This window comes from Cavia porcellus, unplaced genomic scaffold (genome assembly GCF_034190915.1).
Source record: "Cavia porcellus strain 051 isolate PalLab524CR breed Dunkin Hartley unplaced genomic scaffold, mCavPor4.1 scaffold_15, whole genome shotgun sequence".
NCBI lineage: Eukaryota > Metazoa > Chordata > Mammalia > Rodentia > Caviidae > Cavia > Cavia porcellus.
Window position 1 is genome coordinate 44,083,243 of NW_026947498.1, and position 18,777 is coordinate 44,102,019.

Here is an 18,777-nt window from a genome sequence, read left to right on the forward strand (position 1 = left end):
TTAAATGATTTCTTGTAAGCATTCTTTTCTTCTTTCTTCTTTTTATAATAAAAGTATATATTAATAAGTGAAAGTATTTATATATATTACAATTTAAAATATTAATATATATATTACAATTTAAAATAATAAAAATATTATTTACTTTTAACTTGTTTAGAGTCATTTTTAGTAGGGTAATTTCACAAATATTCCAGTCTCCATAGTAACCATAAAAGTTTCAGTTCTGTCTTATTTTGTTATAATGTTTTTTCTTTGCTTTTCATTAAATTTATCCTATGTGCTTCTTTTAAAACATGTCTCTGGTGATTTTATAATGTGTACTTTTATACTTATCTGTTCATTAGAATTTTAAAAACTTGAGGAAATTATAAGGAAGTTGAATTTCTTATTAAAAATTAAGAATATTATTATGGGCTGGGGACTTAGGGCAGTGGAAGAAGCACCTGCCTGGGAAGTGCAAGGTCATGAGTCTGATCTCTGGAAAGGAAGAAAGAAAGAAGGAAAGAAAGAAAGAAAGAAAGAAAGAAAGAAAGAAAGAAAGAAAGAAGAGAGAGGGAGAGAGAGAGAAAAAGAAAGAAAGAAAGAAAGAAAGAAAGAGAGAGAGAAAGAAAGAAAAAAGAATAAAGAAAGAAAGGGAAAGTAAGAAAGAAAGAAAGAAAGATGAAAGGAAATTATTAACAAAGTTAAAAAATTGTTAATAAAAAACATTCTTTGAGAATATCTTTTGCCTCATAATTGTGTCACATATGAGTAATGCTAGCTTCATGTTGTATTAACACAATAATTTCTTATTGAAATCTAATTTTTACGAATCCATAGAAAAATCTTTGGTGTCCTATAAATTGTACATGCAGTCCATGTTTCTTTTGTAATGGGGAACATTTCTTTTGTCTTAATCTTGAAGTTTGATTGTTATTAAAACTATACTATAACAAGACAGATAAGAAAAATAAAAAGGCTATTGTGATTGAGAAAGGAATAATTCTAAGTACATTTAAATGATATTATAATAAATGTAGAAGTGGAAATCAGGATGTTTCTTAGTTGCTGATATGAAATATTTCATACCTACAAGTTAAACAAAGAAAGGTTTATTTGAGCTCATAGTGTGTTGAGGTTTCAGTACGTACTCAGCTGACCTCCATGCAGGGTGCTGTGAAAGATGGTCATAGCAGAGGAGAAACAGTCCTTGTCAGAGTAGGCAGCAAGCAGCAGGACTTCCTTCTTCTTTCCCTTTGTAGTTCATCCAGGCTGCAAGCCTGTAGGTTGGGGCCACCCAGACCTAGAGGGGGTCTTTCCTCTTTAGTAAGTCGATCATTCATATCCATAACTGTGCTAAACATCAAGCCCTACCTGCAAGCACTTCTGGTTTGAGAAAGACATCCAGATATAATTTAACAGGAAACATTCACAAAAATGACACTAAATATAAGGTCTACATAATAAAATATGAGAAATTTTGGTCAAAAATTCATGTAATTGAAGTAATAATTCTGATTCTATTACAGGGAAACATGTATCAGCACAAAATAATATGATGTTTTTGAATAATAACAATTAATATAACGCAAGGAACCCTCAAATCATTAACTGTAAGTAAGGTTTTTATAATGTTTTCTAAAAATATGGAGCCTCAAAAATTTTCCTGCAATATCTTGTGGGTGATTAAAGTTTTGTTTTCTTATACAATGTTTTTGTATTCTAGTTTATTCTGCTTGTGTAAATTATGAACCAATGTTACTTTCCATTCTGATAAAAGAATTTTCACCCTATTTAGGCAAAATTTGAAATTTATTCTCTCGCACGGCTAAAATAGTAAAAGAAACAATTAATTTCAGAAATAAATAGATTTAGTGATTCAAACAATATTATCCAGATTCTCTCTGAATCTCTCAGATAAATTCATTTTATGCATCATGTTTCATAGCCATTGGCAAACCGATCTCAACTATTTTTTCAATTGTATCAGAGGTGAGACTTTTGGAAGGTGTTGCAACATGGAGGTTCTATACTCAGTGGATTCATTCATTAATGAGTTCTGTTAGGAGATGGGTGTTGATTAGAGGTGAGTTAGGGCACGACCTGGAAGGATATTGTTTTTGGCAGCCTTCCTCTACCATACTTTATGTTGTGGAATATTGAAACTATGGAGTGAAGCCTGTAGGAACTGGGCCAAAATAACTTCTGTCCATTTAAGTTTTTGCATTGGATATTTTTCTCAAGTGAGAAGAAAGTGACCAAGAGAGCTCCTTTGCCTGGTATCTGTTAATGTTGCAGACTCAACATTGCTTTGATTACCAGTAAATCACTAAAGATGCTAATTTCTAATTCAAACACTACAAAAATGTTTGTTTTTCCATTTTCTTTGCCACAAAAAAACATTCATGCTCTAGTCAAATTTCTGGACAATGACAAATACATTATGCCTACTAACTGACTAATATGGATGAATTTTTAAAAGTATGTTTTAATTGTTTTTGTCTTTAACTATATTCTTATTTCTAAAGAAAACTGTTTCACTTAGGGTAGTTTCCATATTATTAAAGAATAATGTTGGCATTACTTTCTAATTGTTTCATTTTTAAAAAGTCTCATTTATTAGATAATAGTAAAATTTATCATGTTAAGGGTGTGAATCATTGTAAACATCTTCTTTGGATTCATGATCAGTGTATGAGTAATTAATGGCTCAGCTGTATAATATTTGGTCAGATATTAGTTAATATACAATGTTAATATTTTTTCAGTAGTGTGTCCTACTTTTACCATATTTTTTCCTGATTTACAGTTCACCAGAGATATATTTAAAAACTGAAATAAAGTTAAACTATGAGAACAGAGAACTGATTTGTTGATCTGTTTGACCCATCAAACCAACTTCTATATCTGGTTTGTCCAATTGTCAAAAGGAGGATATATTAGTGAGCATTCAAGTTGTTGGAAACAATAGTGGACACCCACAAATTAAAGGAAAAGAGGAGGTTTAATTCAGCTCATATTTTAAGGAGACTCAGTCCATGGTTAGCCAACTCCAAAGTGGCATTTCTGCTTTTTAATCATGGTAGAATGGCATGATGCAGCAAAGGCAGTCAGACAATATTTGTGGCCAGGATGCAGATTAAGAGAACAGTGACAGAGAGGAAGAATGAGGGAATGGACATAGATCCAAGTTAACGTCTCACCCATACACAACAAGAAGTGTACATAACTAAAACTTATCAGATCTCAAAGTTAATGAGGTTGACACTCTACCATAGCTATCATATCCTAGTCCTTGTCAAAATCACATCAAAACACATCTCCTTAAATCACATTTATTTTCCAAATGAAAACAATAGAAAGTTCGTAATTTTGTCTTACATAATAACAAATATTTTGTGTACAGCTGGAATGCAACAACTTTCCCCCCAAATCTCAACAATTCCAGAATTTTTCAAAAGTCCAAGTCCAAATCTAGTCAATGCTAGTTTCATATTTCTGTGAAAATCAAAAAGGAGTAATGCAATCCCAAAGGAGACTGGTGCAGGGGTAACATTCTTCTTCCATATGTAGTGAAAAGGTGACTAGAATCAAATCAAGTTAAAGCATGATTGGAATGGTTAATATACTGTGTCAACTGGAGAAGTCTAGAAGCTTAACTAAATAACTAGCTGTTCTACTCTAGTGTACAGAGGGCATGTTCTCAGGACTCTAGGGTATTGCTCATTGTGTCAATTTGAGAAGTTTAGCAGTTTAACTAAGTGATTCAGGATGGGCCCAAGGTCCTCATGTGAGCCTGCACATGAGAAGGGTGCAGAGATGATGTGAGTGCTACACTCAAGTGAGGGCACAGCCTGCATACAATATAAGGAAGAAAAGAGGCTTGTATCCGTCTTTTGCTATTGTTGCCTTTTCTGTCTTCTCCTGCCTTGAAGTGTTGCCTGTGTCACATCACTTTGTCTTGGAGCCAGCTGATTATGTACTGAAACTTCCACACACTGTGAGTTCAGCAAACTTTTCTTTCCTTAAATTTTGGGCATTGGGCATTTTATCCCAGCAATGATAAAACAACCAAGACAATAAGCAATATCCAACAGGGCAACTATTAAGTTCTATAGCATCATAGCTGGCATTGAAGGCAAACAAGGATGAAATTTGAGTTCCAGAGTGCCTAAGTAGCCCTAATACTATGGCTTTGTTAGTTGCATTTCACTTGGTCTCTGTCTTGAGCAGTGTCCACTCCAGACCTCTAGTTTTCCTTACTAGATGGTTCATATTTCTGGCATCCCTGACTTTCTGCCTTGTTCTCTGCTTTATTCCCACAGCTTTACAGATTGCTCTCATAGGAGATCCTTGCTTGGCCTCCTCAGCCCTATTCTGAAATCTAGGTAGACATCTTCCTAATCCCACAACTCTTCATTTGTGCATATTAGTAAAAACAGCATCAGTGGATGATGCCAAGATCTGCTCTCAAATTGAGCAGTAACTGGACACCTTTAAACCTTGACTGCAATGAACTCTCAGAATCTGGATAACTGACAACATCAAAATAAATCTTGGGAAACATTACTAATAGTGTACTTTCCCAGGCAATTCTACCATACGTTATCTTCTAAAATAAATGTATTATTCTTGTTCAACCTTTTCTACTTTGATGGTTAGGGCTTTACTGGTTTTTGGGATGCTCTCAAGTCATCTTTTTTTTATGCCTTTAGAAAGTACTTGTTTTCTTTCTTTCTTTCTTTCTTTCTTTTTTTTTTTTTTGTCTTTTCATTTTTTTATCGGTACCGGGGATCGAACTTAGGACCGCCTGCTTGCAAGGCTGGTGCTTATGCTGCTGAGTTAAACCCCCAGCCCCTTGTTTTCTTTTTAAAGATGATAATCTCTTAATAAGATTTTGTTTTGTTTTGTTTTTCTTGCCCCTGATTCTCATGAAAATTTGGTAAATCAGCCAACAAAGACTAAAGGGTACTCTAAAGGTTAGACAGCTTTACAATTTCCTTTGCTAGAATAATTAGTGTATTATCCTTTATCGCAGTTTTTAAAAAAGTCTTATTGGTTGGACAAATTGGAAACAGCATCTTATCCAGAACATCAGCTCATGGTCTCTAGTCCATTTCCCAGTATAGTTCATTCACACTTGGAACTTAAATAGCCTGGCTTTTCATCTCTGCATTCTCATCATCAGTATGATCTGAGCTCCCACTAGACTCACCCCTGAAGTTTTGCTTATAGCATTTTAGTACATCTACAATCTGTGTTTCCAATGCTTTCCAATTTCCTTCCATAAGCCAGTTCCAAAAGTTTTCAGACAACTTCACTAGGTAGAATCACAAAAAGATTGCCTCTTTTGCTCCAATTTTTCTGTATTTATCAGCTCTCTTCTTCTAGTACACAATATTATATATCCAAGACTTAAAGGAGAATTTTGATTTAATTCATGTTTACAATCTGCGCCCAATTTACTCAAAGACACAAGCATGATGGCAGAAGAATATTGCACAATGAAGTTCCTGAGTCCATAATGACCAGAAATCAGAGCAGGAGAAAAGACTCATAGAGGAAGGGGCCAGAGACCTCACACAGTCCCCATAGTCATGCTTCCTCTCCACTACCCACTCAGACACCCCCAAAATGTGGTAAACCTCTCTTGAGCTATCCCAAGCAATTCTATCATGCATTATCTTCTAAAATAAATGTATTATGCTTGTTCACCCTTTTCAACTTTGATGGTTAGGTTCTTATTGATTTTTGAGATGCTCCCAAGGCATCTTTTTCTTACACCTTTAGAAAGTACTTGTTTTTGATACATCCTAATATAGCTCATAACTTCCTGCATAAATGAAATTAAACTACCTGTCTTAATGATTTATACAAGTCCTTTAACCATAGATTTTATTGTTAAACAAATAAAAATATTCTGTCATTGTTTAAGTTATTTTGATGGTTTTAATACAGCAAAATTTCAAAATAAAAAATGACTTGTTTCTAGCAAAATTATGCCTTATTTAAATATTTTATTATTTCATATTAAAATCAATCAAAATGTTTAATTGCGTACATTAACACATTATGTTCTATGCTACAATAACTCAGTTTCCAAAATATGTGCATAAAGTTAGGTAACTAGATCTATATTTGTGTGTATATATATATGTATATACATAAAAATGTTTTGGGTCCTTCAAAAAGCTTGATATAGTCTATATTTTAATAAAATCTTCAAACAGAGGAATTGAGAGTATTAGACATTATTTTCCAAACTTTGATTAAAGAAGAAAATATGATCAATTTTTGAAACTCTTGTTTCTGAATATGAGTGAGTATAGTATTTCACTCAGCTTTTTAAAAAATAAGTACATAATATAGCTTTATCAAGAAGCTTCTTCAGTCAGTGAGAGAAATAGTCACCCAATCATGAAAATGACATTTAAAAACTATGATTGTCTTTCTTCTTCATATTTCAGTCTTTCTCTTCAAAGTACAGTCATTATTGAAAATGTAAGTTTTAAAGCAGAGTCAGAGTAACATTTCACTCTGCAAGTTTATTTATTAACTTATTCATTTTTATCCATATATCACACCCTGAATTAACTGTTGTGCTAAGAGAAAATTTGCTATGTAGGATAAATTATTGCCAGTGTGTGCTCACTTTTCTTATTCATAAATTCCACAATGGTTCTAAGAGAACAAAGGATGATATAGGTAACAGTAAAGATGGCTTCTGAGTTTGATTTTGCCTTTATTTTCCCCCTAGGAATAGTAAAATACTTAACTCAATTAAGCTAGATATCTTTATGAAATACATGATTTCTTATACAACAGAGCCTCCCACAGTCACTAGTATATTGTAAATATTTTAGGAAACAAGTAAACCATAATGTAAAATTACATGATATTTAGCTTAAGGTAATTGGCATCAATGTTAAACTACTACTATAAAAAAAGAAAAGAAAAAAAAGCAAGCAAGCAAGAAATAAAATTGAAAACTCCCAAATTCTGTAATACAAGAACTTTCTAGTGTGCATCAAATGAGATTAAATTTCTAACCATTTGACCCTATGTCCTCTTTTTTCCCCTTTCCTTACAGGAACACCAAGTGCAGTCATTAACTGGGCCTGTTCTGTGCGCAGCTGGGTCAGTAGGGAGGAGGGAGCCCTAGTAAGATCAAAGCCGAGTCCCATCTGGGGATTGCTGCTTATGTCTCGGGTGCAGGCCTGTTTCAGGGAGGAGCAGGGCTGCACACTTGCTATGAACATGAATATTCTGTCCCACAGCTTCCTGATACACTCTCATTCCATGTTGCTGACACAACACAAAAATAAGGAAAAGGAAGAACAATCCATATAAAGGAGATGAGAGCTGGAATACAAATCACAACAAAAGACAGAAGTCTCTGAAAATGTTGAAAGCAAGCATAAACTTTCCCGAAATTGAGCTTTAAACATGGGGTGCTAAAAGATTGTGAAAAAGTAGAGAGCTTTTGAACACAGGTTAAACCACAAGCTAGGGTAGCAACTTGTTCAGCACAATGTTATTCACACGGTCAGGAAAATTTCTCAGCGGTATGGTGAAAATTTATTACCATTTGTTTAGCTAAAAAAGTAGAAATTATCAAAATATACTAATACAGATCTTTATTATTCATTTACAAAATTCTTTTAAAGTGCACAGTGCTTTCATTATAAAGTATGGACTGATTAATTCATCCTACTGCTTTTACTTCATTCTCGTCTATTTTGATTGATGGGGACACACATCTAACCAGAGAATGGAGAAAAGAGAACCAAAGTCGGAATACAGGAACCTGAGGCCACAGGAAGCCCTCTCTGCCAGTCAGAAATAAGAAAAAAGAAGGGTGTAAGGAGCGGGAGTGCCAACAGCTGCCGCACGTTTATTTATCCACTTGGGAGGTGGAGTCTCATGTGAACCTCTGCCTCATAGTTTCTCCATGTGCCATGTCTCAGGCACCCAGTGTTCTTGAGAGCAGAGCTGCTTAGTGAAGTGACTTGCCTCAGGCACTCTGTGTTCTTCAGGCTGGCCTTGGCTCTGCTGCAAGTGATCACTCCGTCTTTAGTCACTACCCACATCATAGGAATTTGGGTGAGGATGTTTGGATTTTAATATTTGATTGCAATAGCATTCTGTCCTACTCAGCACCCTTATATATCCATTTGCAGAATGTAAGTGCTCTTTAGGTTTTAAAATATTTTCATTAGAATATGTTTGCAATATATTATGATTACATTCATCATGGGGGTTAGTCTGTAGAGATATCCTGACCAGGTCTTTTCTCATATAAGAGAAACCATATGATATTTAACTGCTCTTTATATTGAACTATTATTGAGATTTGATATTGTTCTAAGAAAGAATATTTAAAGTTTAGTCACATGTAATATATACTTATGTATTACAAATTGATAGGCAAAATAATGATTTGTACACAAAAATTGTTGTATTCAATGTATTCGGGATGTTCATTTTCTCATATTTATAAAAAGTTCACAAAAATAATTTTTGAAAAGAAAAATGTGTTTGTATGATAATGCATATGTAATAGTTACATGCTGCAAACATGCACTAATAATTTTATTGAAACTTTGTCTCTTCCTCTTCCATACTTTGTTTACATCTCTATTATCGTAGGCTCCATCTTTTGTTTTGCCTTAAGAATTTGTACTATTTATGCCTTATGTCCAATATTAAACTATGTTTACACTCTCAAAGCAGGAGATGAGGCTCTTTAAAAATGTTACAGGCTTGTTCTGAGTTTCCTACGTTGTTGTACATGGTTGATTAAAAGATCTATTATTCTCATGTAAATTGATCATCGGCATTTAGAAACAGCTATCCTGTTCAATTCTAATGTTCTTATAACTGCTGTCTCTCCCATTTATCTTAAATGTGTGCAGCATTACATTGTCAAAATACTCATCATTTAATATAGCACATTCCTTTCCTCTATGAATGAAGCCCTAGCAATTACATTGCAAAATAGCTGTCAATTCTTGGCTTGTATTTAGTGTTGAGATTCTCCTTTCCAATTAGAAATCAGCTGCTCATTTCTAGGATGACTCCTAAGATACACTGTTTTAGGAAGTAAGGTTTCTTGGAAGTAAATGCTCAGGTACAATTTCAAGTGAATTATTATATGAAACAAAAGCTCTCCGCACAATGGAAGATGAATAAATAAAGTTCAAGAGAGAAGCAATAAATGGTAAGGTCTTATCATCTGTCAATTAGTTTTAATGCGATCTAATGTGAAAACTGTAAATCACAAAAGTCAATGCTACATTCCACCAAATTACCTTTAATCATATAATAGACCAAAGTCTGTGCACAAAATGAGATTAGCCTGTAGCTCCTGAAGGTGAAACTGCTGAAGATTTGGTTAATGGCAATTCTTTGGAGAAGAGAACAGATGTGAGATTTTTTTCTTTCCTGTACTAGCCTGTAATCTCTGAGAGCCCTGTGTACTAACTGGCTCAGGGCACCTTGGATAAGACATTCAACATCACATGAATTTCATCTCATCTGAAGTTACAAGATCAATTACAAAATTTCAAGATCATTTTCTACATGATATTATTATTTAAATGCTATTTGCCATAAGATTTGACAAAGCAGAACAATGCAATTCATTTCTTTACTTATGAAGTCATAATTATGATATTTATATCAATCTGTGTTGTGATGATTATATCACAAGAGTATAAGACTAATTGCTGGAATTACTTAAAATACACTTAATATGACAATTAAAAACACATTAAGACTACTCTTGCCTTAAATAAGAAGAGGTATGAAAATCTACACATAAAGTGTGAGCTATAAATAAATATCTTAGAAATATAATCTAAAATAACTGCCCTTAAAAATTTGTAAATCCAAGTTTTTCCCCAAGTAAGAAATTCATTTCAGACAAAATAAATATCTTAAAAGAGAAATACTTTAAAGAGCTACTCATGGAAATTACTTTAAATATGAGCTGATGAAGCACACACACTTTTTAATCAAATTACACTGCTAGAATTGTTTCAGATATAGTTACATAATAAAAACTACATCTGTGCATTTTACAGCTTTTATATATTAGAAGTTGTGATCTTCCATATTCATTGCTCACTGTATGATGGTTTTAATGCATTATATATAACATTAATCCAATCTGAATACAGATGAGAAAATTTTAACTATTAAGGAAACATAAAATACAAACCAAATAGCTCAAAGTGAAAGTAATACAAAAATCTCAGATCCTCACCATCTTCACCTTCTCTAACAGATGGCCGACAAGTGCCGTGATGGCTGACAAGTGCCAGGCCTACTATAAACTAGGTCCAGAAACAATGAGCAAGACCTTTCAACCAGAGAAGTTCATGCATCATGATTTTTGACATAAAGTAGTTAGCTAACACAAACTCCATACAAGGGGTTCAGGGAATGAGGGGAGACAGGAGGTGAGGAGCGGAAGGGGAAGACAAATGATTAAGATACAATGATGATTGCTTTTGTTACATCAATAGTGCATATCTAACTAAACCGTATCTCTGGATTCATATGTCTGTATCTACATACTTTGTAACCTGTCATAATAACTCAAACTATCAATACCTTTAATTTAAAAAAAAAAAACAACTCACACGGAGTGTTATACAAATAGCAAATATTTACATCTCACAGGACAAATACAATTAATTTGTATTGTTTATTAAAGTTATTTTTAGTATCCTTTGTCTGAATTTATCTAATAAGGAATCATGCTACATTGTGCAAATGTTCCAGTTATTTACTACTCACACTAATAGAACAAAAAGGGGAGGTACTGTATTTTATTGGAACAACAAAAAGAGATTAAGTTTAAAGAGCTGAATTTAAGTGTTGCATTTGACAGTATTATCAAGAACCATGCATGCTTCTAACCTCATTCAATTTCTATTTCTTCAAATATGAAAAGTAAATAATTACCCAATATTTTGCCTAGAGATACAATAATTTATTAGCTAATATTGAAAAATTAAAGTAGTAATGGTAATCTAAATGTAAAAATAGTATTGTAAATTTATTTTCTAGAAATATAGCTTTTTAATTATTTTGAAGCGTGTATGCTCAATATTTGTTATATACAATGTCTATAGACTTTGCTCTCATTTGCTGTCACTTGCTCAAAAATAACTGGTACCATTTGGTTAGATATATTTGATTTTATTTTCATTTATATTTTTATTTAGTGTTCCATTTGTATGATAAATATATTAAAGTACAAAAATGTATCAACTGTTCACAGCAAACCTTTGAAAAAATATATATACTGTATGCAATAATTCTTATAGATTTATAAAAAGTTGTAACTTTCAATTTTCAGTATTTCAGCTGAATGAAAGTGGATTGTTGAGCAAGTCAAGTTATATTTTCAAAGACAATTGAGGTATTATCTGTGTTGTGAACATCCATTGGGCTGATCGCTCTGAGCTTCCCTGTTCCTCAATTTGGCTCTTAGGAATAAAGTAGCTTTCTGAGCTATGTTTACTACTGAATAAGTGGAACATATTCCATAATTCCTACTTCATAATATGATTTATATAACATCTACAAGTCTGAGATTCAATCCATAGATGGAAAGGAAGCATCCTTCGATGAACTGTACAGAAGAAACTCTATAAGACTACCAAAAAATTTCAGCTTTTTCTTAATAAAATTTTGTATATTTCTAAAGGGAAAATTTGGAGGAAATCATTCTGGTATTGAACATTTTATATCTTTTTGGAAATTAGGTTTATTTCTTCATCTTAGTGTTAACACTTTGAAATATCAGGCATGAACACCCCTTTGATATATTTACCACTTTCTAACTGTCTTTGTTTTCCTTTTCAATTAATCCATTCTCTCAAGCTAGGGCTGTCTAGTTTCCACAGTTCCCACACACTAATGGGTGTTATCTAGCTTAATCCATTCAGGATAGGAAAACTTATTGATGGATTCTGACATGTCTGCATGGGAAGCCCACAATGCAGAGGCAGGTTTGTATTCACATTGATCATCATGTATCATTCTATGACCAAAACTTCTCAAAGGGTGGTACCCATGAGGAAAAATGAATTAGTAAGTCTAGTGTAGCTGCAGAATTTATATCAGTACCAGTAGATAAAAATTGTAGATACTTTTCTCCCTTTTAAAAAGTCCAACACAATCCACTCCTCACCATAAGACTAGTTTATTGCCTAGAATGATAGTCATATACTAAAGAGTCAGAGTTCAGAGAAACAACTTCAGCATAGGTCTGAGGGAGGCTCTGTCCAGCGTAACACAATGTGGGCCACAATGTTGTGCATCACCTGATCTCCATATATCTCTACAGCAAAAGTGTAAACATGTTAGTAGTATTGTCTTAGGTAGAGTATTATGGGTTTCTGAACTCTTAACATATCTGGATATTTGCATTCTTTAAGTGCACTATATGATCCTTCTCACAAATATTGGGCCCTGTGGCCTGTCTCACAAAGATTGGAAAAGATATACTTACACATTTATCAAGCAAGCTAAGTGTCTTCCTCCACTGATGGCATCTGACCATAATACCAATCTCTGTACTTTAAGGTGAAGACCTGTGATTTTTCCAAATTTCATTATATTTTCAATTCTTTTGAGATAAGGTCATACTTTGTATATAGTTCAGGTTAGTTTTGAATTCATTACATACCCCATGCTAGCCTTGGACTCATTGTAATACTTTTGTTTCTGCCTCTCCATTGCTGGGATTACAGGCATGCACCACCATGCCTGGCTCAATTAATTATTTTGAAATTTCTCTGAACACATCCACAAAAATAAATACTGTTTCTCGGTTTATAATTTAAATTTACTGGAAATTACAGAATACTATATATGTATATTCAGATAATTACATTTTATTGATACTAACACTTTCTGAAATAAATGCATGAGATGCAGCTTTATTCAGATTTCACAAAAATAAATGTAGAATACTAAGTGTTACTTTTCTTGATTTATTGAAATAATCATAGGTTTTCCAGCTTTAATCAAAGCATTCAATTTGCATTCCATTTGCTTTTAAATGGTTTCATCCTAGGAGGAGATTATCTTATCTTAGGTTATGAAAGATTGGAAACCTGAGTAAACATGATCTCAAAATTGATTAGACTTTTAAAGTCCAAGACCTAAATTTACAAGAGTATATCCAACAGTTGCTCAAAAATTATACCTACCCTCTACAAAATACACAAACATATGGCAACAAGTTATAAAACCAAAGTAGATTAAATGTTATATCAACTTCTGTAACATGAGAATGAAATTGAGGCCACGTTTTTTGGATATTTCTTTTTTTGTGAACAAATGCTTTTGTTTTCCGTAGAGAGTAAGTAAAAGACTCTCGGCTAGCAGATTCTCTTGTTGTTTCATACTTTCCAAAAGGATCTTTTTCTCCTTTTTTCTATAGAATTTACAATATATTTAAGGTAACTTCTGACAGGTGGTGTCCACAAAGTATCAAATACTGCAGTTATCTTTGTAGAAAAAGTATAGAAGTTTCCTTTATGAAACATTCTTCTTCCATTTAACTAATTCTCTTTTTTGTAAAAAAGTTTTCTCCAACCAAAGATTATAAAAAATAGAACCTGAAAATTATTTGTCTGAATAACCCCCCCAATTGTTTTTATCATCTTGAGATCTATGTCAAATTGGAGTTGTTGTCCAAATTTGAGGTGGTTGTTTAAAGTAGCAAGTTTATGGAAGAATATCTGATATGGCATTATTTGTGTTATTTTTCATTATTCCCTTAGCAGAGATGTTTAAAAATGAAGGATAAAGACACCTGACAGAATACAATGTGAAGCCAGGCAGTGTAGCAATCCAGCGACATATCTTCCTCTGACTCACAGAGTGATGGAGACTGGCCACTCTAAAGAGAAAAAAGTAGCAATTTCACAAAATGTTGCCTCGGTCATACAACAAGACCCACTCTGGCTATCTATTCCTTTTTGAAAAGAGCATGTGTTGATATCATTTGGCCAGCTCACACATGACAGATGTCTTTTAGCCAGGCTAAAAACAAAACAAAACAAAACAAAACAATATGAAAGACAGAATTTGTATTTCTTGTCAATTCTGGGCTGCATTCTAAAATTGAAAGTTTATCTCAACATCAGGCTTCCTTGTAGTACTTACACTGAGATCTAACCATCTTCATTTGAGACTATTCTAAATTTTACTACTTTAAGAGCACTGTCGTGTAACTTTACAAATCACATATATAAAGTCAGAAATTGATTAATTATACTTAAATATCCTTTTCTCTGTTATCTCGTTCCGCCCTCTTCTCACTTCCTCCTCTTTTTTCCTCCTTTCTTTTTTCTTTACATAATAATATTTTTATAAATACCATTTTTATGCCAGACAGTGTTAGTTTGAGGATCACATAATTAAAAACACAAAACTTGTTAAAACTTAAAACTTAGTATTTCAGAAAGAAAGATAACCAGTAATTACAATACAAACCATTTGATGGGAAGGTGTGTAGGATGAACACCCACCATATATGTAGACAGATGCTGTGGAGAAACTGACTTCTTCAGTCTCTAAATATTATGTAGAAGACGTGTGGCTATAGAAAAGAAGTGAGGAGCTTTAGGGTTTCAGGATGGTTGAATAAGGCATCAAGAATTCATGTCCTCCTCCATGAAAAGGAAGCAAAGCACCAGGAAAATGGTTACATTTTGAGATGTGTGATCATAGGCAAATGCTTGAACTCAACAAGTTATAGCCTTGGAGATTTAAGTAACACAGAAGCAACAGATGTTCTGGGAACTTTGATATTGGCTCCCAAACTGGATGAGGACTCTCTTTTGCAAAGTAAAGTATAAACATTCGAGTCATTGCAAACTCCATGAGAACAAACTTAGATCATCATAAAGAAAAATTTCACAGATTGGACAAGTTTGCAATCAATTTAAGGGAGCAACTTGGAATTGCATAGCACCTGTGCTGTGAAGAAGGAACTCATACTATATCTCAGCAGATTTTCAGAGCCTAGGCCACTGATGGTGGGTGCCATATTGAAACCTGAGCTTTTCTCCAAACGTACATCACACTGCTGCTTGGAATCATACCTATTCCATCATTCCTGAGACCTCACTGCATTCCCCCACACTAGCAAACGGGCCTGACTTTCACAAAACCATCTTGACCCGGCATGGCAACCGTGATCCCAGTATCCAAAAGTGCCAATCGCTGCTTTACAGAAGACGAATGTTTCATCACAGAGGTAACAAAAGGTGTCACTGTGGAGAACTAAAAGCCCACGGTTCTTGTTTTCTGCGCCCTAAGCTATGAGCAGCTTTGTAAGTCATCGTCTGCCTCCCAGAATGACAGTAGGTGGCTGCTCAGTACCACAAATTTTCTTACAACAATGCACAGCTGTGCATAATCCCTGGCCCTGACTGCGAAGAGTGTAGAAGGACATTTGCCTGCTTCCATATCTCCTCCCTCCATGAGGCTTGTGCCACCACCAGGACTGAGAACACTCCAACGGGGCTCTGAGCCTGTCCACTAATCCATCTCCCCAGTGCATTTGTGTGCCACCACCTGGACTAAGATTGGGTGCTTCTGAATCCTTCTCACTGTAAGGAATGCCAGATGCACAACACAAGCCAGTGCCTGAGAGAACGTCTATTTTCCCATTGCCGTTACCTACCTTGTTAAGTTGACACAGGAAGAGCATCATACCACTTTGCTCATCAATATTTCTTGCCTGGTCCCCAAAGATAGGGAGTTTCTACAGTACTATAACATGAACTAAACCAAAAGCCAAAGGTACAAGGAGACCACACATTGGTGGTCAACTGTATACAAAGTCAACATTATATGCAAATTCTCCATCTCAAGACATATCTTCAACAACAACAACAACAAAAAAAACAATTTACGATTTACTAAGCCCCATCATAAAACAAGTAAAGATAACTGTTCCAATAGATATACAAATATCCACACTGGAGCACAATAAGTATAAAAAAAGTAACAAGGTACAATGATACCAAAAAGAATACAATTATTTAGAAAACTCTACTTAGAAAAAGATATCAAAGAAAAGAATATCAACAAAATTCCTAACATAGAATGTCAAAAACTGACAAGGTCCTGAGTTCAATTTCGAGTACCAAAAAATGTTTAAAATGAACAATTGTAAAGAAACTGAAATATACAGCATTGAAAACATACAAATTTGAATAAAATTAGAAAAATTATGTATGATATGAATGAGAAATTCAGCACAAGACAGAGATCTTGATAGAGTCAAACAAGTGTTTGGAATCAAGGTGGAAATAAGTAAAATAAAAAATGCAGTTGAAACCTTTCCACAGAGTCGAGCAGACAAGAAGTAACTCTGAACTCAAAGGCAGTTTTTAAAAATATCCTAGTCAGAAGGAAAAAAGAAAAATTTATACCACATGGTTTCTTTCATATAAGAAATTCAAAACATAAAATTTCAAAGAGCAAAATTAAAGATAAGCAATATGCAACAGGAACACAGGATTTTTAAATACGAAAAGGAAAAAGTGGAGATGGAGGTGAGCTACAGGAGAGAAGGGCAAGCAGAAGTGTAGATAATTAAAATGTGCTACTTAAATTAAAATGTCCCAGCTCCCAAGATGAGTGTAACCATTGTGCATATCAAATATACCAATAAACACAGAAAGAAAGATGGAAGGAATGGGAGAAGGGAAAGGAGGGAAGGAGAGAAGAGGAGAGGGAAAAAGATAGTAAGAGAGAATAAAGACAGCTTAGAGACATTTTGGATAAATAATAAACAGATATTCACATTTTATGAGCCCTTGAGGAAAAAGAAAAGTACACAAGACACTTTCAGTAATAGCTGAATAACGTCAATCTTACGGATGACGTGCACACTCAGGCAGAGCAGGCCCACACAAACCTCACCAGAGAAGAGCCTTCACTCTGCATTTTATAGTCAAAGTATCAAAAGGATAAAGAATTCTGAAACCTGAAGAGAAAAACATCAAGTCACATTTAAAGGATATCCATTTAGACTAAATTACACTTTGTATCAAAGGCTGTATACCTTAGGAAAGAATGAACTGACATATTACAAGTTCAGAAAGAAAATAACACATTCAAGAGTACTATTTGCAGCAAAGCCATGAGATTTCATTTTCATTAAGAACAAAATACTTGAAATATTTAACAATTCTTCTTTAAACTATTCATTTTATGGATATTAATTCCATTGTGTTGTGATAGCCCAGTGTGTGTGAGTGTACCCTTCAAAGGTTATTAACTTTATGTCGTATCACCAAAAATGCAGGTGGATTTGTAAAATTCCATAGAAGCTTAAAACATGTAGATATAGATTCAGATTTGTAGATACAAATATGTAGATACAGATATTTTCATATTCTACTGCTGTTGGTTGAAGTAGTCTAAATATGCCAATTATATCCAATGAATTGGTAGTGTGAAGTTTATCTAAAGTTTCATTTCTTTTTTAAAAGCTTTTATGTATTTAAATTTTTAAAAATATTATCAACATATGCATGCAGTATATGCAGCTTATGCTCATCTTGGGGAGTGGGTAAATGTGCATACTAGAGCTTGTTTCTGTTTCATTTCAATCCCCTCATCCCTTTCCCTCCTTCTCTGGTAATTCCCCTGTCTCAGTTTTCATTCTTGTTGAGATTATTAATCTTAGATCATGTTATAGAATATAATGTTATATTCATTGAGGTTATAGGCTCCTATATACGGAATAGCTTCTTTTTTTCCTCTTCTGCTCCTTTTCACCCCTCACCCCTGTTCCTTTGGACCACTTTCGTACTGTAACAGATTCATCCTCTTGTCCTCTTCTATCCATCGTTTATTATTTTCTTTTTTATACGTTGTCCCCTTACTCAAACAATGGCAGCTCCTGGCATGCCCCACATGTCTCCTAAGGTTCTCAGGGGGAAGGACCAGGCAAGGATGAGAGAAATAAAGCAGAGCTGAAAGTTGGGGTCAGGGGAGACCTCTCTCTCCTGATGGGAGAAAAGGAACTTATCCTTCACTGCAGGGCATTTATTTATACATTCAACAACACAGTGCCATGTGGCGCCTCTTTGACTAGCAACCCATGGCTTGAGTTCTCTGGATGCTTGGTGTTATTTTGGGCTGAAGCATCTTCTCACGTGACTTGCCCCACTGCTCTTTGTTCTTGGGGCAGTCATGCGCAGGCCATGCTCAGCCCTGCATGTGTTATAATTCTCATTTCCCCGTAAGGTACAATATGATATTTAAGCTTGTGTGTCTCATGTATTTTATTTAGTATTATGTTTTCCAGCTATACCAATATTTTTCTACAAATGTTAATATTTATAGCCAAGCAGAGTATTCCAGTATATATGGATACCAATTTCCAATTGTCCTGCTATAAATATTGGTATATATGACCCAAAGACCAATATGTACCAATAAATACTGGTATATTTATATGTTGACACCACCAGTGATACAGCTGAGTCATATGGAATTTCTAGTTTCAGTTTATTGGTATGTCTCCACACTGATTTCCATAATGGCTGTCCTAGTTTACATTCCTACCAACCACGAAGAAAGTTTTATTTTCCCCACAGCCTCACCAGAGTTTGCTATTGTAGATTTCTTAATGACTGTCATTCTTTCCAGATAAGATGGAATCAACATTGTTTTAAAATGCATACCTCTAATGGATAGAGATGTTGAACATTTTTTCATATATTTGTTGAAGAGTTGTCTTTGTTT